Raw genomic sequence first — 23325 nt, 5'->3', positions numbered from 1 at the left:
TTACATCTGCAGTTGGCTAGGAGGCGTGTCTGCTGCAATGAATGATGTTTGACTTAATTGGCTGGTGCTGAAATGAGAGAGCGCAACGTAGCACAGTCCAAGCAGCTCGGCATACCTCATCTCAGCACTCGCAGCTCAGCCCAGGCATTTGGAGATGCAGAAAGGAATCACCCTGGGGAAAGTTGTTGGAACCCAGAGGCCTGAAGAGAGGGCCAGCAGAGATCGCCCTGTGCCTTCCCACGTAAGAAAGAACCTCAGATGAAAGGTAGCTGCCTTTCCTCTGAAGAACTAATGGAATAAATCCCCTTTTATTAAAAGCCAATCCATCTCTGGTGTGTTGCATTCCTGCAGCCAGCAAACTAGAACAACATGAAAAAGCAGAGACTGTCAGAGTGAATATAAAACTAAGACCCAACTATATACTGTCTACAGGAAACCCACTTTTAATGTAAAGACACATATAACTTAAAATTAAAGGAATGGATGCTAAAAACATCTTGAGGAAAAAAAACGAAGCTGGAGGTCTCGCGCTGCCGGACTTTAAGGCATATTATGAAGCCACAGTGGTCAAAACAGCATGGTATTGGCATAAAGATAGATATATCGACCAATGGAATCGAATAGAGTGCTCAGATATAGACCCTCTCATCTATGGACATTTGATCTTTGATAAGGCAGTCAAGCCAACTCACCTGGGACAGAACAGTCTCTTCAATAAATGGTGCCTAGAGAACTGGATATCCATATGTAAAAGAATGAAAGAAGACCCATCTCTCACACCCTATACAAAAGTTAACTCAAAATGGATCAAAGATCTAAACATTAGGTCTAAGACCATAAAACAGTTAGAGGAAAATGTAGGGAGATATCTTATGAATCTTACAACTGGAGGTGGTTTTATGGACCTTAAACCTAAAGCAAGAGCACTGAAGAAAGAAATAAATAAATGAGAGCTCCTCAAAATTAAACACTTTTGTGCATCAAAGAACTTCATCAAGAAAGTAGAAAGACAGCCTACACAATGGGGGATAATATTTGGAAATGACATATCAGATAAAGGTCTAGTATCCAGAATATATAAAGAGATTGTTCAACTCAACAACAAAAAGACAGCCAACCCAATTACAAAATGGGAAAAAGACTTGAACAGACACCTCTCAGAAGAGGAAATACAAATGGCCAAAAGGCACATGAAGAGATGCTCAATGTCCCTGGCCATTAGAGAAATGCAAATCAAAACCACAATGAGATATCATCTCACACCCACCAGAATGGCCATTATCAACAAAACAGAAAATGACAAGTGCTGGAGAGGATGCGGAGAAAGAGGAACACTTATCCACTGTTGGTGGGAATGTCAAATGGTGCAACCACTGTGGAAGGCAGTTTGGCGGTTCCTCAAAAAGCTGAATATAGAATTGCCATATGACCCAGCAATACCATTGCTAGGTATCTACTCAAAGGACTTAAGGGCAAAGACACAAACGGACATTTGCACACCAATGTTTATAGCAGCGTTATTTACAATTGCAAAGAGATGGAAACAGCCAAAATGTCCATCAACAGAAGAATGGCTAAATAAACTGTGGTATATACATACGATGGAATATTATGCAGCTTTAAGACAAGATAAACTTATGAGGCATGTAATAACATGGATGGACCTAGAGAACATTATGCTGAGTGAGTCTAGCCAAAAACTAAAGGACAAATACTGTATGGTCCCACTGATGTGAACCGACATTCGAGAATCAACTTGGAATATATCATTGGTAACAGAGACCAGCAGGAGTTAGAAACAGGGTAAGATAATGGGTAATTGGAGCTGAAGGGATACAGACTGTGCAACAGGACTAGACACAAAAACTCAAAAATGGACAGCACAATAATACCTAATTGTAAAGTAATCATGTTAAAACACTGAATGAAGCTGCATCTGAGCTATAGGGTTTTTTTGTTGTTGTTTTTTACTATCATTACTACTTTTATTTCTTTTCTCTATATTAACATTTTATATCTTTTTCTGTTGTGTTGCTAGTTCCTCTAAACCGATGCAAATGTACTAAGAAACGATGATCATGCATCTATGTGATGATGTTAAGAATTACTGAGTGCATATGTAGAACGGTATGATTTCTAAATGTTGTGTTAATTTCTTTTTTTAAAAAAAAAAAAATTAAAGGAATGGAGAAAAACATACTATTCCAACAATAACCAAAATAAATTTGGAGTATTTACATTAATTTTGACTTAGTAGACTTCAGAACAAGGAATATTATCAGGAATAGAGACATTACATCATGATATGGGGGGGGGGGGGCATTTTTCCAAGACATAACAGACCTTCACCATGTACAGGCCTGACAAGGGGATGTTAAAATACATTAGACGACAATGGATGGAACAAGGAGAGATAGACAAATCCACTGTTACAGAGATGTCGGCATTCCGCTGTGAATAATTGGCAGGCAATCAGGAAGGACACTGTTGACCTGACAGTACACATTTACACAGCACTACATCCAATAACGGCACAGGACACTTTTTTTTTTTTTTGAAGTTCACAAGGGCAGTCACCAAGATAGACCACATTCTGGGCCATCAAACACTTCAACAAAGTTCAGAAACAGAAATTATACAAAGTATACTCCCACACCCCAATGGAATTAAAAAGTAGAAATCAATAATAGTTGGGAAATGCCCAAATATTTGGTGATTTAACAACACATTTCTAAATAACACATGGATCAAGGAATTTAATGAGAAATTAACAACAACAAAAAAGGTGAACTGAATGAAAATAGAACTTACCAATATTTGTGGGGTTGTTAAAACAAAAACAATTGTGGAGTGCAGGATAAGCAGAGTTTATAAGGAAATTTACAACGTTGAATTCGTATAATAGAAAAGAAGAAAAATCTAAAATCAGTAATCTAGGTTTTTACCCTTTCCCCAGTCCCGTAGGAACTTAGGAAACTAGAGAAAGAACAATATAAACCTAAAGCAAGCAAAAGGAAAGAAAAAGTAAAAATTAGAGCACACATCAATGGAATTGAAAATAGGAAAGCCATCGAGAAAAGCAACAAAATGTAAAGCTGGTTCTTTGAAAAGGTCAATAAAATTTTTCAAAAACCTGCTTCCAGGGTAATGCAGAAAAAAGAAGAAAGAAAGTATTAGCCTCAGAAATAAAAGAGGGACCATCACAATGGATCCCAAGCCATTAAAAAGATAATAAGGGAGTATTATAAATAACTTTATGACACAAATTTGATAACTCAGAAGGAGTGGACAAATTCTTGGAAAGACACAATCTACCAAAATGAATGTAAGGAGGAATAGATAATCTGATAGGCCTATATCTGTTAAAGAAATTGAATCGATACTTATTGACCTTCCAAGACAGAAAGCAGCAGTCCCACCAATAATTTAAGAAAGACATGGCATCAATTCTCGACAATCTCCTCTAGAAAACAGAAGCAGAGGGAATACCTCCCAAACAGCCCTATAAAGCCAGCATTACCCCGTTATCAGAACCATATAAAGATATTTTAAGAAAGGAAAACCATGGCTCAGTAGCTGTCATGAACACAGATGCAGAAATCCTCAACAAAATATGAGCGAATGGATTACAGTATAGACTAAAAAAAAATTACACACCTTGACTGTACTGGTTTGAATTGTGTCCCCACCCCCACCCCCAAAAACGTCCAACCCCAGTACTGTGAACATGACCTTATCTGAGAAAAGGGTCTTTACAGATGTGGTTAAGGTGAGGATCCTGAGATGTGAGGCCCACCTGTTTCAGGGTGGGCCCTGATCCAATGATGGGAGACACACACAGATGTCTGTGTGATAGACGCAGAGCCTGGAGGGCAGCCAGCACCAGCCACAGAACCCAAAGGAGAACCAGCAGCCACACTGGGGGCAGAGAGCCAGGGAAGGCCCTTCCCCTAGGACTGCCAGGGGGACCATGGCCCTGCTGAAATCTTTTTTTTCTCCCCTGCTAAAATCTTGATTTTGAATTGCTGGCCTCCAAAAACTGTGAAAGAATATATTTCTGTTGTTGCAAAACACCCCGTTTGTGGTCATTTGTTATGGCAACCATGGCAAACTATTATGGTGACAAAGTGTGGTTTATTGCAGGTAGGCGAGGATGATTCGGTATTCAAAAATCCAGTAAGGTAATCCTTGACAGCAACAGGCTAAAGAAAACTCATGATCATACATACAGAAATAGCATTCAACAAGCTCAGCATCCACTCACAATAGAAACACTCAGCAAACAAGGACTAGAAGGCAGCTTCTTCAGCTTGGTGAGGAATGTCTACAAAAAAACACAAGCTCGCAATCACACTGCATGTGCAAATCTGCTTGCTTTTCCCTAGGATCAGGAGCAAAGCAAGGATGCCTGCTCTCACCAGCCACGTTCTTCGTCATATAGAAGACCCGGCGAATGCACTGCCACCACCCGCCTGTAGTTCCCAAAAGGAAATAAAAGGCGCACCACTGGGAAGGAAGAAGTAAAACTGTCTTTGCCAATAATATGATTATCTTTGTGGAAAATGCTAGAGAATTGACAAAAAAAAAAAAAACCTCCTAGAACTAAGAAGTAATTATAGCAAAGTTTCAGAAACAAGGTAATACACAAAAGTCCATTGCTTTCCTATATACCAGCAATGAACAGTTGGAATTTGAAATAAAAAGCACAATACCATTTCAATTGGCACCCTCCCAAATGAAATACTCAAATAATAAAATACCTCACAAATCTAACAAAATGAGGAAAACTACAAAACTCTGATAAAATAAATTAGAGTAGATATCTTTAAGACATCAGTTCTTCTCAAATTAGTCTATAGATTCAGTATACTCTCAGTCAGAATCCCAGCAAATGATTTTTCAGATATGGACAAACTGATTCTAAAGCTTCTATGGAGATGCAAAAGACCCAGAATAACTAATAGGACATGAAGGAAGAAAAAAATCAGAAGACTGTCTGCCAGGCTTCAGTATTTACTACAAAGCTACAGCCAGATTGATCAATGGACAGAATAGAGTCCCAAAATAGAGCTGCATATATATTGTCATATGATTTTAGACAAAGAAGCAAAGGCAGTTCACTGGAGTAAAAGATAGTTTTAACAAGTGGTGCTAGAACAGTTGGGATAATCAGGTGCTAAAATAATAATAAATGTAGACACAACCCTTACACCTTCTAGAAGATTACACAAGAGAAAATATAGGTGACCTTGGGTTTTATGATGAGTTTTTTCTTTTTTAACATTTTTTATTGTGAAATATAACATGTCTTAGTTTGTTAAAGCTGCTGAAATGCAATATACCAGAAATGGAACGGCTTTTAAAAAGGGAATTTATTAAGTTGCAAATTTACAGTTCTTAGGCTATAAAAATACCCCAACAAAGGCATCCAGAGACAGATACCCTGGTTCAAGAAAGGCCAATGGCGATCTGGATAGAACCAAGGTAGGTCACAATACAGGGTAAAGGATGACATCATCCATATTTTAAAACTTCAACTTCTGTTTGAGACCAAAGGGAGAGATGTTTATTTGGTGCAAAGTTTATATTTTGCGTAGTGCATTAATTAATTGGTTTTCTAGTTTGCTAGCTGCTAGAATGCATGACAATTTGTTGTAGAACAGATTTCAGAATTTGGTGTGGGTTACAATTCCACAATTTTAGGTATTTGTTTCTGGCTGCTCTAAACCTGCTGGAGACTAAAAGAGATACCAATTTAATAATTCAGCAATCATATTTGTTTGTTAAACCCTACCTTCTCTGTATTTAAGTCCACCATCACCTTTAATCTTTCTATACCACTCTTTAGGGGTATTTGGGCTGTGGCCATTCTAACTTTTCATGTTGGAAGAGGCTGTTACTAATATGGGGTAGGGAGATGGAACTGTCTGATGTTCTGGAGAGGCTGGGCTGTCTAGGTGTCAGGACTTGTCTGGTCCAGGGACACATCTGGAGGTTGTAGGTTTCTGGAAAGTTACTCTAGTGCCTAGAACCCTTGAGGAATCTTATATATTGTCCTAGGTGTTCTTTAGGATTGGCTGGACTGGTCCTGGTTGGGGGTTGGCAGGTTATGATAGGTAGCAAGGTCTAACTGAGGCTTGCATAAGAGCAGCCACAGAGTAGCCTCTCGACTCTATTTGAACTCTCTCAGTCACTGATACTTTATTAGTTACACTTCTTTTCTCCCTTTTGGTGAGGATGGAATTATTGGTCCCCAGGTGTCAGAGCCAGACTCATCCCTGGGAGTCATTTCCCATGCCACCAGGGAGACTTCCACTCCTGCATGTCATGTCCCACGTAGAGGGGAGGGCAATGATTTCACTTGCAGAGTTGGGCTTACAGAGAGTGAGGCCACATCTGAGCCACAGCAGAGGTCCTCCAGAAGGAACTCTTAGGCATGCCTATAGGTAGGCTAAGCTCCACTACCTACATAAGCTTCACAAGAGTAAACCTCAAGATCAAGAGCTTGGCGTATTGATTTCAGTGTCCCTAAAGTTTGACACAGTATCGGGGGATTCCCTGAATGTAAAGTTTAATAATTCGATATTTTTTCTCCCCTCCCTGAAGGAACTTTGTCAATACTATTTTTTTTTTTCTTCCCATGGGCAGGCACTGGGAATTGAACCCAGGTTTCTGGCCATAGTAGGCAAGAACTCTGCCTGCTGAGCTAACGTGGCCCACCCTGCCAATACTTTTTTATTATCTGTTTAATATACTCTAGGATATATCCAGGCATTACATTAATCTATACAGGATTAAAGGCCCTCATTCTTATTCTGGGTTCCCTGTGTTTCAATTGTTCAAATGAGCTATCCAGACAGGTTGAGTCAGATTACGTGCTATGGAGAATTTAGCTTCCAGGAAAAATAAACATTTCTTCCTTTGGTCTCAAAGAGTAGGTGTGGTTCTAAAATACAATGTCTTCCTTACCCCTGTGTTCTGAATTACCTTGATCCCGACCTGACTGGCTTCGTTCTTATCTCTAAATACCAGGTAATAGATATATAAAACAGCCTCTCAAAATCCAGAAATAATGATCACCACTCTGCACTGAGCGGGCCTGCTGCAAGAACTTACAGTCTAAGCCCCTGTTACGTTATAAGCATTTTCTAAAGGAGACCATACCATAATTGTTCGTTCGTTTCTGGCTTATTTTGCCTCACCAAATATCCCACGGGTTCATTCACATTGTTGCATGCTATTGATAACATTTTGATATAATCACTAGAATTTCTGCTGGTTTTAGAAAGGTGGAGTCATGTCACTCACGGTATTTTATAATTTGCCATTTCCTGTTAACCGGTGATGGTGCACAGCTTTTCATGCCAATAAAAATCATTCTATATCATTGTCTTCAATGACTTTACTTTATTCCAAAATATGGAATTCAGATCTTCCTTCAGCATGTCCTGGTCTGAGTCATGTTTACATTGTGACTACTTTTTGCCCACAGTGGAATCTCATTTCACTTGCATAAATTCAATGATAAATGTTCAGGGCCCCCACCCCCATCCGCCAAAAAAAGAGGGCGCTGAGGGAGAATGAAAATTAGCCATTAAAAACAGTGAGTCTTTGTGTGATTATGAAAACCTTGTGTCTGATGCTCCTTTTATCCACCTTATCAACAGATGAGTAAAACATATGGAATAAAGATGAATAATAGGGGGAACAAATGTTAAAATAAATTTAGAGTAAAATGCTGGTGATCAGTGAGGGGGAGGGTTGGGGGTATGGTATGTATGAATTTTTTTCTGTTTTCTTTTTATTTCTTTTTCTGAATAGATGCAAATGTTCCAAGAAATGATCATGATGATGAATATGCAACTATGTGATGATATTGTGAATTACTGATTATATATTAGAACAGAATGATTAAAAGTTAGAATGTTTGCATTTGTTTGGTGTTTTTTTTTTTTTTTTGGTATTTTAAAAAAAATAAAAAAATTTAAAACAAACAAACAAAAAAAACAGTGAGTCTGGCTGCCCTTGGCCTTGGCAGGCGTGGGGCCCGGGCTGCTGCGAGATGAGGGCTGTGACCAGCTCAGCTCTCCTTACTTGCCCTGGGCTGTCAGAGAGGAGTTTTGTAATGCTGAGGGTCTCTGTTTGGGTCTGCTAAAGCTGCCGGAATGCAATATACCAGAAATGGGTTGGCTTTTACAACAGGGATTTATTAGCTTACAGTTTACAGTTCTAAGGCTATGAAAATGTCCAACCAGCAGGACGATACTTGGACTCTGAAGAAAAGCTATGACATCCATGGTTCCTCTGCCACGTGGGTAGGCACATGGCAGCATCTGCTGCTCCTTGACTCCTGGGTCTCTCGTTTCATTGCTTTTGGCCTCTGGCTTCAGTGGCTTCCTCTCTCAGCTTCTCTGCGTGTGTCCTTGTCTCTCGGTTTCGCTGAGCTCCCTTTCTCTGTATCCTATATCCTCTTATACAGGGCTCCAGTAAGAGGACTAAGGGCCACTTTGAATGGGGTGGGTCACATCTTCATTGAAACAATCTAAACAAAAGGTCCCACGCATGGGAAATCCTTTTCATGCGCCCGCAGGGAAGGAAGAGAACATGGGCTTCCCTAGGGTACATAGCAGCCCCAAACCACACGGTCTAGCAAGTGTTTGAAGACTTAGTTTTTGAACAATGTGGCCTCTTAACACAAGTGAAATATTTCCTGTGGTGTTCAGCCAAAGGAGCAGTGTCTGTTCCAACGTCAGGGTGGAGCTGTGAGTGCTGGACTCGGAACAGAATTCTGGACAGTAGTGACTCTACCTGATTCTCACCTAATGAGCTAACTTTAGGACTTAACCTCTGTGTTATTATTAGCTCTCTGAGTACAAACTTGTACATAATCTTTACGCACATTCATGATTACTTCCTAATGTCAAATTTCTAGCCGTGGAATTTTTAGATTAAACGGCATGCACTTTTCTGAGAATATTGGTGCATATTGGCAAACTGAAATTCTAAAGTTTGTATAAAACACCTACAAACTATGTATGAGAAATAAGTAGAAAATACAATATCTGAAATTAATGTACTAGATGTATTTAAAAGTAGATTGGACACAGACAGTATTAATGAACTGGAGGATGGATTAATAGAAAATGTCCTAAACCAGAGCCCACAAGGGGAAAAAAAAGAATATAAAAGAAGCATACAAAAGAGCTTAAAAGATGTAGAATTTAGTCTAAAGGCTGAGCACATGTTTAATTTGAGTTCCAGGTGGAGAGGACAGAGAGAATGGAGCTGAAACGGTATTTTGAGAGAATAGCTGAGAATTTTCTGAAGACGTCAACCCACCAATTTGTTTATTTATTTATTTTATTATTATTTTTTGGCATGGGCAAGCGCTGGGAATTGAACCTGGGTCTCCGGCATGGCAGGAGAGAACTCAGCCACTGAGCCACCATTACCTGCCTGCAGCGCACCAATTTAAGAAGCGAGGTGTATTAGTCAGGGTTCTCGGGGGAAACAGAACTAATAGGAGAGAGCTGTAAATATGAGGTTTTTATTTTTTTAGTGTCTATTGTTTTTCTTTTTCTTTTTTAATTTAAGAAAACAAACAATATACTTAGAACTACCAAAGATGGATATCTTGGTTAGCTTAACCATAGGCATATTTAAGTATCCATATAATAATGTGAAGCTTGTGTTTGCACAGTAAATTTCATAAACCAATTTAAAATTAAGGCAACAAGAAAGAAATCTACATATTCAGGTAGCAAAGTCCTTAAATCCTAAGTAGGAAAAACTAACAGACCATCGATCAGCTGTCAGTGTTTTCAAAATATCAAGTAGAAAGTTCTTACAAATATCTGCATTGCTATAGTAATGACCTATATTACTAAATATTTTCCTTATTTCTGGAATAAATAGGAGCGTTTATACAAGTGGCTCATTCAGCTGTGGGGATGCATGAGTCCACATCTCAGGGTAGGCTGCAGGCCGGCAACAATGAAGGCGTCCGATGAATTCTGCAGGAGAGGCAGGGCTGGTGGGAGTAGAGACGAAAAGTTCTCTCTTCTGGCTGTTGAAATCATCACCTCTCCCTTAAACGTCTTCCACTGCTTGGGTGAAATCCAGCTGATTGGGTTCTCTCATTGTGGAAGACACTCCTGCCACCATCAGGTCCATGTGTCAACGTGGCCAGGAGGTGGTGCGCTGGTCGGGCAAGCGCTGGCCTGTCTGTTGCTATGAGGACATTTCACGAATTTAAATCATGACCATGTTGTTTGTATCCACAGCTGATTGCATTTGCAGTCAGCTAAGGCGAGTGTCTTCCGTAATGAGTGATGCTTCATCTAATCACCAGAAGGTTTAAGAAGAATTCAGAAGAGACAATCGCTCTTCCTGCTTCAGCCGGCCAACCTCTCCTGAGAGTTCACTGAGGACCTTCATTGGATCTGCCAGCTCTTGGCCTGCCCCACAGATACTGGACTCTTACATCCCCATGGCTGCCCAGCCAGCCTCTCCTGAGAGTACATTGAGGACCTTCATTGGAGCTGCCAGTTTGTGGCCTGCTCTACAGACCTTGGACTCTACATCCCCATGGTTACATGAGACACTTTTATAAATTTTTTATTTACAGATATCTCCTGCTAATTCTGTTTCTCTAGAGAACCCTAGCTAATACAGTTCCCTTAGTTGTTTGTGGATGTAATCAACCAATACTGATTAATGATTTAATAAGCCAGACTTCTGGTTTACTAACCAGCTATAAAATATCCTTACAGCAATGGTTAGGCCAGTGCTTGCCTAACCTGACAACTGGGCATCATTACTTGGCCAAGTTGACACACGAACCTAACTATCACACTTGGTGATCTCTTGGCAGGAAAAATATAAAGAAAATCCTCCCTAGGCATATTCTAGAAAAGCTACTGAAACTTGCATATACCACATAACATCCCAACAAACTATTTGGTGAGTTCCCTTGGGACAGTGGCTCAGCAAGGGGGCACCACGCTTAGTGGGTGCTTTGGATACATGGGGCTCCTGTTGGCTCCAGTGGCAGTGGAGCACCTGTGGCTCGTGGTTGGGGTGAGGTCAACGGGAGCAGCCTCCCACCCAGCTGAGGACAGGGTGGCCCCAAATGCTAAAGGACTGGCCTCCTGTGCACCCAAGTAGGGAAAACCTGAGCCTTCCTTCCACTGTGTTTTACACATAAACTCAAAGACATTTTTGCATGATGTTCATATAATTTTCCAGGAATGCAAATGTCGTGCAAATTGACAGAAGATGATACTTTGGTTCTGATGTTTGACAGGAGTTGCTCACCTTTGCATAAAATCCCGTTACCATGGCAACCCGAGGATGGATTCGGAGTCCCTGAGACAGTCTCCTGGCATCTGCCTCCGCAATGGTCCAGGCCTCACGTCTCACTGTGTCTTCTGGTGATGTCACACCCAGGTATTTGCATACTGAAAGTCCGTATTTTGTCATAAACATATTGCTATTTATTTCTCTTTTCCATGATAATGAGGGCAGTGTTGATTTTGTAAGTCACGCAGCAGCTCGCTGTGTCTATTAATTTCATTTCAGGGAGGCACTGCTCAGCAGTGTTGGTTATAAAAAGGTGCATTGGGTCTGTGCTGTTTTGAAAATGTTGTGTACCCCAGGAAAGCTCTGTTCTTTTAATCCTCATTCAGTACTGTTTAGGGTGGAACCCTTTGATTAGATTGTGTCTGTGGAGATATAATCCACTCAATTGTGGTGTGGCCTTTTGATGAGGTAGAGATGTGACTCTGCCCATTCCTAGTGGATCTTGATTAGTTTACCGGAGTCCTTTAAAAGGGGAAACATTTTGGAGAGGATTCAGAGCTGACAGAGCAGACAGAGGAGCCCATGCAAGACCCAGAAGTTTGGAGACGCAGAAAGAAGACTCCCCTGGGTAAGGTTTTGAAACCAGAAGTCAGAGACCCCGGCAAATGCCAGCCACGTGAAGGCAGAGATGTCCAGGACCCATCAGCCTTTTTTGAGTCAAGGTATCTTTCTCTGCATGCCTTTGTTCGGACATTTTTAAGTCCTTAGAACTGTAAACTTGTAGCTTAATAAAACCCCTTTTTGAAAGCCATTCCAGGGTGGTACATGGTGGCTCAGTGGCAGAATTCTCGCCTGCCATGCTGGAGACCCGGGTTTGTTTCGCATGACATTGCGAATGCAGTTAACAGCACCAAATGGTATACTTGAAAACAGTTAAAGTGGAAACTTTGCATTGTATATATATATTAACACCACAATAAAAAATTTCCCCAGCCCAGCCATTTACTAACATCTCTCACCAGTCTCTTCCTTAGTTTCCCCCATTTACTCCCATGGATGGCTCTTGAGTGGGCCTGGCCATAGCACCCCTGGCCCCAGGGCGGCTGTCACAGGGTGCACAGGGGGTGGCATCCAGAGGCATGGGTGGGTGCCCAGCCCCACTGCACCCCACACATATTGGCTGAGCACCTCCTGTGGGTAGGCCCGGGTAGGGCTCGGGGGGTTCCCAGCTGGCCGGGGGAGGGGGAGCAGAAGACTCATTGGTGTGGCCAGAAGGGGGCTCATGGTGGGTGCCTGGGGCTGGGGTGGCCGCTAGGAAACTACCGCAAAGGACACTGCCACGGGAGCGCACCCCGAGTCCCACTGCTGCCCCTCCCCCATACTTGGGAGCACTTTTACCAGCAGATTTGGGCACAGAAGGGCCTGTCTGTCACTGCTCAGCTGGGTTACAAAGAAGTGGCACTGCAGTGATTGCTTGTGGGGTAAACGCAGCCCGTTCCACTAATGGCCCGCCAGTGGCGGGTGGGGCAGCCGTGGGCGCCAGCACCCCCTCTCCCGGGAGCGTGGCCCACGCAGAGGCCTCACAGGGACGCTGTGGCCGTGGCGGTCGATGCCTCTTAGGAGGAGACAAACATAAGATGGGACTCAGATCCCACAGCTGCCGGCCAAGTACCACCTCTCCTCTCATTCCTAAAGCCTGGGTCACAAATAATGACAGGCTTTAAAGATTGACGGAAGCCTTCGTCACCAGGCGATGACTCATTCCGGGAGAACTGCAGCCCTTCTTAGACTAGGTTCAGAGAGACGGAGAGGCCCAGGGACAAGAGGCGGGGCGCAAAGGACCCTGAGGCTGCGAGGGCTGGACAGACCCATCTGAGGGCCCCCTGGGGCTCTGGTCTGTCTCCCCATCTTCGCCACAGAGGAGGGCTGCTGGGCCGCCCTGGCCCTTGCTGTCGGATGCCGCCCTCGCAGCCTGGAGTGAGAGCAAGGGTGAGCTGAGGGGCCGTCAGAGGCGCCTGGGTGACCCGCTCCACCCTTGGGCCCCGGGTGGCGGTCATCACAGGGCCACCCAGATGGAGATGGAGGTTGTCCCAGAGGAGCGTCTGCGGGGGCAGAGGCCTGAGGGGGCGGCCGTGTGATAGGCCCCAAGAGGCAGAGCTTGGAGCCAGGGTCTCCGTCCCGGACGCCCCTGCCCGCCCGCCCCCCGCAGCCAGGCCCCCTGCAGCCAGGCCAGGCAGCCAAATACTGGGTCAAAAGGCCAGGGTGACAGAGGCCTCTGCCACCTCCCAGCATGCCCTCGAGGGGCAACGGATGGTGACTCATGGATCAGGAGGCAGGAGACCTGCCATGCAGACTGCCAGGGCAAAAGCCACCAGCGGGTTGGCTTAGACAGTGTTGTTTATTGGGTCGTGGTTCAGGAGGCTACAAGTCCACTGTGCGGGCATCAGCGAGGCCGTGCTTTCTCCCCGGAGTCTGCAGCATTCTCGTGCCAGCTGCCAGCCGGCCTCGGGTCCCTTGGCCAGTGACTTAGCCTCCCACGTCCTCTCCTTTACACCATCTGTGACTTCCCGGTTCTCCTGGAATCCAGAGTAAGAACCCACCTTCGTTCAGCTCGCCACAGCTTAACTGAAATTAACGTCTTCAAAAGGTCCGATTTCCTCTGGGTTCACACCCACAGGGACTGATTAAGATGGAGAATGTGGGTTTGTTGGGGTACATGCATCACACTTCCACAGAAGCAGACACCGCCTGGGGCTCGCTCCAACCTCCTCGCTTTCCCCCATTCCCCCCGGACCCCACCCGGTCAGCCTGAAACCTGTCTCCCCCTCATCCCTTCTGCCTTGGCCAGAGCTCAGCCCCATCCACACATCCAGCTGACCAGCGTCCCCTCCAGTCCATCCCATCCTGCACCCGTGAGCCCCTACTCTGTCTGCTTGAAGCTCTTCAGTGGTCCCCGTCATGCACAGGACAAAGCCTAACTTCTGGGTGTCACAGACCTGGGTCACCTGGCCACACCTGGCCTCTCCACTTGGCTGGCCTACCTGGCCAGTCACCTGGTCGTCCCACCTGTCCACCCACCTGGCACTACATGGGCTACCAAACATCTCACTGCAGCCTCACAGACAGACTTGGGCCCTGGGACATGCCACCCCACCCCCCACCCCGTGCCTTTGCCATGTCCTTCCCTCTAACTGGGGCACCCAACCCAGCTTGTCCTCTAGGCAGGCCCCTCTCATCTCGAGGCTTAGGGCTGTGATGCCCGGGCCTGTGGCCACCAGCCTCCGGGGAACAGAGCATTGAAAGGCGGCTGGTCCAACATGAGAGGGGCTGCCATGTAAAGACAGAAGGTTCTTTGAGGACATACTGCTAACACAAGGCTGCAGAATATCTCAGTAATTTTTATATAGATTACATGTTGGAATGATCATATTTTGGATCTATTGAGTTAAATAAAATATATTACTAAAATTGATTTCACTTTTTTCTTTTAACATTTTTTCTTTCTTTGACTTTTAAACTTATAATTTGGAGATACTTTCAACTTTACAGAACAGTTACAAAAATAATACAAATCTCATACGGAGAACTCCAACATAGTCCTATCTCTTCAGATGCTCGGATTTTAATATTTCACCACATTTACCATATCATTCTATTTATCTATACATCCATCTGTCTGTATCCCTATCAATTCATGTTCTGGACGCTGGAATGTAGGTGGCACACGTCAGGCTCCTTGAACACTTAGTATGTCCATCGTACATTTCCTGTGGACAAGGAGACCCAACATGTATCTAGCTGAAGGGCAGTTACCAAGCTCAAGAAATTTAACATTCATATAAAGCTTACAGTCTAAACTGCAACTTTTTCATGTCCCAGTAATGTCCTTTGAGCCATTTCTCCTCCCTTGCTGGATCCCATGAGGACTGTGTATTGCCTTTGCCATGGTCTCTTTAGGTGCTCTTTCTTTGGTCTCTTAGTTGTTCTCACCACCTCCCATCATTAAAACTTCCCTCTCCTTACACCCCTCATGCATTAACTCCCCACTCCCCCTGACCCCTACCTCTGCACTGTGATTCCTTTCTCTATGATCTTCAATATTCTCCAGTATTTTCTTTGTGGTTATCATGGGGCTTGAATTAACATCACAAATCTGTAGCAATCTTGTTTGCTTTGATAACAACTCAATATCAGTAGTGTTTTAGTCTGCTAAAGCTGCTGGAATGCAATATATCAGGGGTGCCCTGGGTTTTATAAAGGGATTTATTTCATTACAAGTGTACAGTTCTTCAGAGGAAAGGTAACCAACTTTGATCTGAATCTCTCTGTCATGTGGGAAGGCGCAGGGCGACGTCTGCTGGGCGTTCCTCTCGGCTTCTGGGTTCCAACGGCTTTTCCTGGGCCACGTCCTTTCTTCATCTCCTAGGCTCTGGTCTGAGTTGCTGAGCTCTCTTCTGACCTCTTTGTTTTAAGCCTCCAGCTAATTGAATTAAAGTCACCCACTGGGGAAGGCGCGCCCCTACCCAACCACAGGTGTGATCAGCCATGGTCGAGTGTCACATGCTGGTGATCGAAGTCCGCGGCAACAGAACAGCAGGGCACCTCACCTGGCCAAGGTGAGACTCGAATCTCATACTACAACTAGTCTACACCAACTGCGTCCCTATACCCGCCTGTCCCGGCCTCCGTGTAGTTCTTGTCACGAGTTACATGTTTTCACATTATGAGTCCCAAACCACTCATTTCTCACTACACATTACGCATTTGCCTTTTAGGTCCTGTAGGAAGTAAAAAATGTAGTTAAAAATGAAAAATACAGCCCTCCCCCTCTCTACGTGGGACATGACTCCCAGGGGTGTGGACCTTCCTGGCAACGTGGGACAGAAATCCTAGAATGAGCTGGAACTCAGCATCAAGGGATTGAGAAAACCTTCTTGACCAAAAGGGGGAAGAGAGAAATGAGACAAAATAAAGTGTCAATGGGTAAGAGATTACAAACTGAGTTGAGAGGTTATCCTGGAGGTTATTCTTACACATTAAATAGATATCACATTTTTAGTTAAGGTGTAACCGAGAGGCTGGAGGGAACTGTCTGAAAATGTAGAGTTGTGTTCCAGTAGCCATGTTTCTTGAAGATGATTGCATAATGATACAGCTTTCACAATGTGACTGTGTGATTGTGAAAACCTTGTGTCTGATGCTTCTTTTATCTACCTTATGGACAGATGAGTAAAACATATGGATTAAAAATAAATAATAGGGGGAACAATGTTAAAACAAATTTAGATTGACATGCTGGTGGTCAATGAAAGGAGGGGTAAGGGGTATGGTATGTATGAATTTTTTTCTGTTTTCTTTTTTGTTTCTTTTTCTGAATAGATGCAAATGTTCCAGGAAATGATCATGATGATGAATATGCAACTATGTGATGATATTGTGAATTACTGATTATATACGTAGAACAGAATGATCAAAAGTTAAGAATGTTTGTGTTTGTTTGGTGTTTTTTGGTATTTTTTTTAAATTTTAAATTAAAAAACATATGGATTAAAAATAAATAAATAATAGGGGGAACAAATGTTAAAATAAATTTAGATTGAAATGCTAGTGATCAATGAAAGGGAGGGGTAAGGGGCATGGTATGTATGAATTTTTTTCTGTTTTCTTTTTATTTCTTTTTCTGAATTGATGCAAATGTTCTAAGAAATGATCATGATGATGAATATAAAAAAAATTATACTACATAAAAAGACTATGTTTATTGTGAAGGATTTACCTCCCCCCAAATGATCACGTTTACATTTCCTGACGGAGACATTAAAGGTGTGTGAATTTAATCATTCATTCTTTCTGACAATAGAACATTTATGCTGGATAAGCTGTATGTATGGTTTTGTTTTTATGTCTTAGACCATCTTGAGAGGTTATTTGCTCACCCCATAATACAATTTTGTGCAAAAAGGTTAACTTTGCAATGTTTTTTGTGGAAATTATCAGTTATAGTATTTTGAAGGGATGGAATGACATTTTTGTTTATAAGAGAACATTTGTAAATAAAGCTGACTTTCCAAGTTAAAAAAAAGAAAAATACAGGAGTGCTGGCATTTATATTTACCCTTATTGACATCTTTACTGGATGTCTTCATTTCTTCATGTGGTTTTGATCTACTGTCCTTTCTTTCCAATCTGCAGAACTCCCTTTAGCGTCTCTTGTAGGGCTGGTCCAGTGGTAACAAACTCCCTCAGCTTTTGTTTTTCCTGGAATGTTTTAATCTCTCCCTCATTTTCAAAAAACGGTTTGCCGAATATAGATATTTGGTTGGCAGTTTTTGGCTTTCAGCTCTTTAACTGTCATCTCACTGCCCTCTTGACACCATGGTTTCCAACGAGAAATCAGCACTTCATCTTTTTTTTTTTTTTTAGTTGCAGAATGTTTATTTTTTTAAAAAAAGTAGTGTTCCAGAACCTTTATTAAAAAAAAATACACCAATGCTTTGAACGAGATTATGGGATATAAATAACACCAGTGGCTCAGTAAATGTATAGTCCTGTGGTCTTTTCCATTCTGATATCCAGGGTCTACTTGGCATTGCTATTTTCCAGCAGTTTGTATCTTTGTGATATTGTTAGAAATTATGCTTCAGAGCATCCTTAAAACGTTACCTTCGTCTTTGTATTTTAGTTGCCCTGCTTCAGCTCTCCATGCAAATAATCTTCAGGCCAACTGTTGCTGTCTTCTTTTTGTTCCTTAGTTAGGTCCCTGGAGTTTTGTTGTTAATAGTTTGTGTAGCTTTCTTTTGTATCATTCGTTAAGAAATATTAAAAAGGTTTAAAGGCAACAGTGACAAGTACAAATGCTCACCATAATTAGAATTAATTAGGATTTCTTAAATTTTCTATAGTAGAAAACATAGAAAGTGCTCCACTTAGAGCTATTTTTGAAAGCTGGAGAGATTAGATAACACATTTCTTTAATATTTTGTAATGTACTCTTGTGTGTATGGATTTTTTCCTCTCTAAGTTTTGTGAAAGAGTGTATGTTGGTTTGGTGATTTCATTTGGTTTATACCTTTAAAGTTAATATTTTAGGATTGTGAGGTATAAGGGCAAATGAAGAAAAAGAGAGCTCACAGTACATGGAAAGCAAAATGCAATGGAAAGAGTACTGGATTGGGAATTAGATGTTCTTGTTCAAATCTATTTTCCTACTTATTGATTGGTAAGTTACTTAGCATTTTCTGGAAGCTTTCTCTTCTTAATAAAATGAGATGAAAGGGAAATATGTTTATGGTGTGATTGTCATTTTTTATATTAATTTTAAGATTTTTTTTAAATACCAAAAAAACACCAAACAAACGCAAACATTCGTAACTTGATCATTCCATTCTACATATATAATCAGTAATTCACAATATCATCACATAGTTGCATATTCATCATCATTATCATTTCTTGGAAAATTTGCATCTATTCAGAAAAAGAAATAAAAAGAAAAAGGAAAAAATTCATACATGCCATTACCCCCCACCCCTCCCCCCCACCGATCACCAGCATTTTACTCTAAATTTATTTTAACATTTGTTCCCCCTATTATTCATCTTTATTCCATATGTTTTACTCGTCTGTTGATAAGGTAGATAAAAGGAGCATCAGACACAAGGTTTTCACAATCACACAGTCACATTGTGAAAGCGATATCATTATACAATCACCTTCAAGAAACATGGCTACTGGAACACAGCTCCACATTTTCAGGCAGTTCCCTCCAGCCTCTCCACTACATCTTGACTAACAAGGTGATATCTATTTAGTGCGTAATAATAACCTCCAGGATAACCTCTCAACTCTGTTTGGAATCTCTCAGCCATTGACACTTAGTCTCATTTCACTCTTCCCCCTTTTGGTCGAGAAGGTTTTCTCAATCCCTTGATGCTGAGTCTCAGCTCATTCCAGGATTTCTGTCCCACGTTGCCAGGAAGGTCCACACCCCTGGGAGTCATGTCCCACGTAGACAGGGGGAGGGTGGTGAGCTTGCTTGTTGTGTTGGCTGGAGAGAAAAGTCACATCTGAGCAACAAAAGAGGTTCTCTTGGGGGTGACTCTTAGGCCTAATTTTAAGTAGACTTGACCTATCCTTTGTGGGGTTAAGTTTCATATGAACAAACCCCAAGACTAGGGGCTCAGCCTAAAGCTTTGATTGTCCGCATTGCTTGTGAGAATATCAAGAATTCAACTTGGGGAAGTTGAATTTCCCCCCATTCTCATCATTCCCCAAAGGGGACTTTGCAAATACTTTTTATTCACTGTTCAAATCACTCTGGGATTCATGGGGGAATCACTCTGGACAAACCAACAAAATCTCATGTCATACTCAAGGTTCCATGTACTTATGGTGTTCAATTAAGCTGTCTACATAAATTATATTAGGAAAAGCACTAGTCAAAATATAAATTTTAAAATTTTTTTAAAAGAAAAAATATATATATATAAATTTTGTACCAAATAAACATTTTTTGCTTTAGCCTCACACATAAGGTAAAATTTTAAAATATTAATTACCATCTATTTTCAGCACCCTGCAGTAATGACATTCCTTTGTTCTTCCTCATGCAAAAACATTTTTTAAATTTGTACATTTAGTCACTGTCATTATACACTCTAGGCATTCCTAGATTATACCATCTCAGTCTTTATCATCTATCTTTCTTTCTGATTCCATTTGTCAGCATTTTACCTTATTGAGGCTCCCTTGTATGTTGGCATGTTGCTTCTCTCGTGCAGCTTTCAGAATTCTCCCTTCATCTGTGGTGTTTTTTGAGAGTTTGATTATATGCCACTGCATGGATCAATTTGGGTTTATCCTGTTTGGAGTTTGTTGAGTGTCTGGGATGTGTATATTCATGTCTCCATTATACTTGGGAAATTTTCAGTCATTATTTCTTGGAATATTCCCTCTGCACCTTCCTCTCTTCTCCTTCTGGGACCCCCACAATGTGGATTTGGTTCACTTTGGTCTGCCACAGTTTCCTCAGACTCTGTTCACTTTTCTTTATTCCTTCTTCCTTCTTCTCAGACTGGATGATTTCAATTATTTTACCTTCAAATCCCCTGATTTTTCTGCCAGATCCAATCTGTGTTGAACTCCTCCAGGGAATTTTAAATTTCTATTTCTGTGGTCTTCAGCTCTGCTTGTTCCGTTTTCATAATTCCCATCTCTCTATTGCTGTTCTCTTTGTGCTCATCTTTTGTTATCCTGATTTCCTTAAGTTCTCTGTCCATATTTTCCTTTAGCTCTTTGAGCATGTTTAGAATCATTTTTAAAGAGTCTTTTTCTGGAGTGTCCAAGTTTGATCCTCCTCATCCATGGTTTCTAATGTTTTAAACAGGGCCATTGTTTCCTGTTTCTTTGTTTTGTTGACACTTGGATGTTTTTTTTTTTTTTTTTTTTGGCAGTCTTAAAGTTTATTTAAATCTCTAATTACAAAAATGATACATGCTTGTTTGGGGGAAAAACACACACAAAAAAATACAAAAGGTTATCTTCACCTCTCCCAATCCCACACTCTCCATAAGTAATCATATGATAATCCTCAGGTGTCTTTCCAGACCTTTTCTATACACACAAGTACGTAACTACATATATGACACCTGGATGTTTTGATATTTTAATGTGTTGTCACTGGAATTTAGACTCAACATGCTGTTCCTTAAACGTATATAGCTAGTGTGAAGCCAGAGCTTTCACTGAGTAACGGGCTCAGAAGGACAACAAACCAAAACAAAAAAGAAGGGTTAAGAGATAACACCTCTCCCAGTCTTTGCAGCTGAACCTGTGGGAGTGTTCTCCTTCAGGGCATTTCTATACAATGAGTTCAGAGGGTAGCTAGAGGCCAAAACACAGGGTCTCCCTGGTCCTCTGTGTCTGCATCTGCTTCAGGCATGCATGTGTAGCCTTAGGAATTCCCCCATTTACATGGTCTGGATGTCCCTCTTCCTAGGACATGTCTCCTCACAGTCCCGGGCACTGCCCTGTATGTCCTACACCCAGCAATTCCCTGGACCTCCCTGCTGTCTTACAGTGTCCTGTAGGGAGCTCGGTGAGCTGCCTTCTGCACCAGGCAAGTTCTGAGATGGCGAGTCCCTCAGGCATCACCAGACAGACTGGGCCAAGTACACATGCCCCCAGTGTGTGCACAGAGCCACTGTGCTCCTGGGGAACAAGGACTGCGGATCCACACTGGGAGAGAGCGATGAGGGGCAGTCAGGGTGCCCCAAGATCCTACCACTTTTTTGTTTTTTTTCATCCTACCACTTTTAAGTGGGCGTTTTCTTGATTTAGCACTCACCCTGTTACTGCAGTCGTTGAACGGTTTCTCAAGCTTTGGGAAAGACATTTCTGCTGGCTCTTGCTGGTTGTTTGAAGCTCCTGTGCTGGGATGGAGCCCTGAGATGTCTCTCCACCCTCTTGACCAGGGCAGGGCCGCGTTTAATTTTTTTTTTTTTTTTTTTTTAAATTTTTTTTATTAATCAAAAAAAAGAAAAGAAATTAACACAACATTTAGAAATCATTCCATTCTACAAATGCACTCAGTAATTCTTAGTATCATCACATAAATGTATGATCATCATTTCTTAGTACATTTGCATCGATTTAGGAAAAGAACTAGCAAAACAGCAGAAAAAGATATAGAATGTTAATATAGAGAAGAGAATTAAAATAATAATACTAATAATATATATATATATAAAGGAAAAAGAAAAAAACAAAAACAAAAGATACGAACACACAAACAAACAAACAAAAAACCATATTTCAGGTGCAGCTTCATTCAGTGTTCCAACATAGTTACATTACACTTAGGTATTATTGTGCTGTCCATTTTTGAGTTTTTGTATCTAGTCCTGTTGCACAGTCTGTATCCCTTCAGCTCCAATTACCCATTATCTTACCCTGTTTCTAACTCCTGCTGGTCTCTGTTACCAATGATATATTCCAAGCTGATTCTCGAATGTCGGTTCACATCAGTGGGACCTTACAGTATTTGTCCTTTAGTTTTTGGCTAGACTCACTCAGCATAATGTTCTCTAGGTCCATCCATGTTATCACATGCTTCATAAGTTTAGTCTGTCTTAAAGCTGCATAATATTCCATTGTAGGTATACGCCACAGTTTGTTTAGCCACTCGTCTGTTAATGAACATTTTGGCTGTTTCCATCTCTTTGCAATTGTAGATAATGCTGCTATAAACACTGGTGTGCAAATGTCCGTCTGTGTCTTTGCCCTTAAGTCCTTTGAGTAGATACCTAGCAGTGGTATTGCTGGGTCGCAATCCATTCTGCCATTCTATGTCTTTTGATTGGGAAATTCAGTCCATTAACTTTTAGTATTATTACTGTTTGGATAATATTTTCCTCTACCATTTTGGCTTTTGTACTATATATATCATATCTGATTTTCCTTCTTTCTACACTTTACTCCATACCTCTCTCTTCTGTCTTTTCGCATCTGACTCTAGTGCTCCCTTTAGTATTTCTTGCAGAGCTGGGCGTTTAATTTTTTTGTTAAGTATGGCTGCTCGATGGTGGAGTTATACAGAGAAGGTCGGTTTAACTAATGAATGTGATTGCTGAATCATGGTATTGGTATTTCTTTTGGTCTCCAGTGTCTTGAAGCAGCTGGAAGGAAAAACCTGAAATTGTGGAACAGAAATTCATGCCAAACTTTGCAATCTGTCCCATAACTACTTGTTAAAACGTACTTGGAAAGTTATTGCTTTTTTGTATATATATTATGTTTCCAATTAAAAAAGAAAGTTAAAAAATATGTATATATATATGGTTGCTCGATTTAAAGGCTGGGTGAGGATGGGGGCCAGCACCTGGCCGTAGGGCCCCTGGGACATGCTGGTGGCACCCAGGCCCAGGCCTCGGAAACCCGGCCCACTCTGTGTCCTGCCGCTGCACAGGGACGACTGCCTCTTCCTGGGTTGAAAATAAAGCCCCTCCCTGTATGGTTTCCCAAGAG

General features: G+C 41.8%; 1 pseudogene across 1 annotated transcript in view; it reads right to left on the bottom strand.

The window, feature by feature from the left end:
- Positions 1 to 23325, bottom strand: part of LOC143648707 (protein S100-A10 pseudogene) — a 37827-nt pseudogene that overhangs the window by 919 nt on the left and 13583 nt on the right. The window lies entirely within an intron of this gene.

This window comes from Tamandua tetradactyla, chromosome 10 (assembly GCF_023851605.1).
Source record: "Tamandua tetradactyla isolate mTamTet1 chromosome 10, mTamTet1.pri, whole genome shotgun sequence".
NCBI lineage: Eukaryota > Metazoa > Chordata > Mammalia > Pilosa > Myrmecophagidae > Tamandua > Tamandua tetradactyla.
The sequence above is the reverse complement of the archived record's forward strand: the minus strand, read 5'-3'. Positions and strand labels throughout refer to the sequence as shown.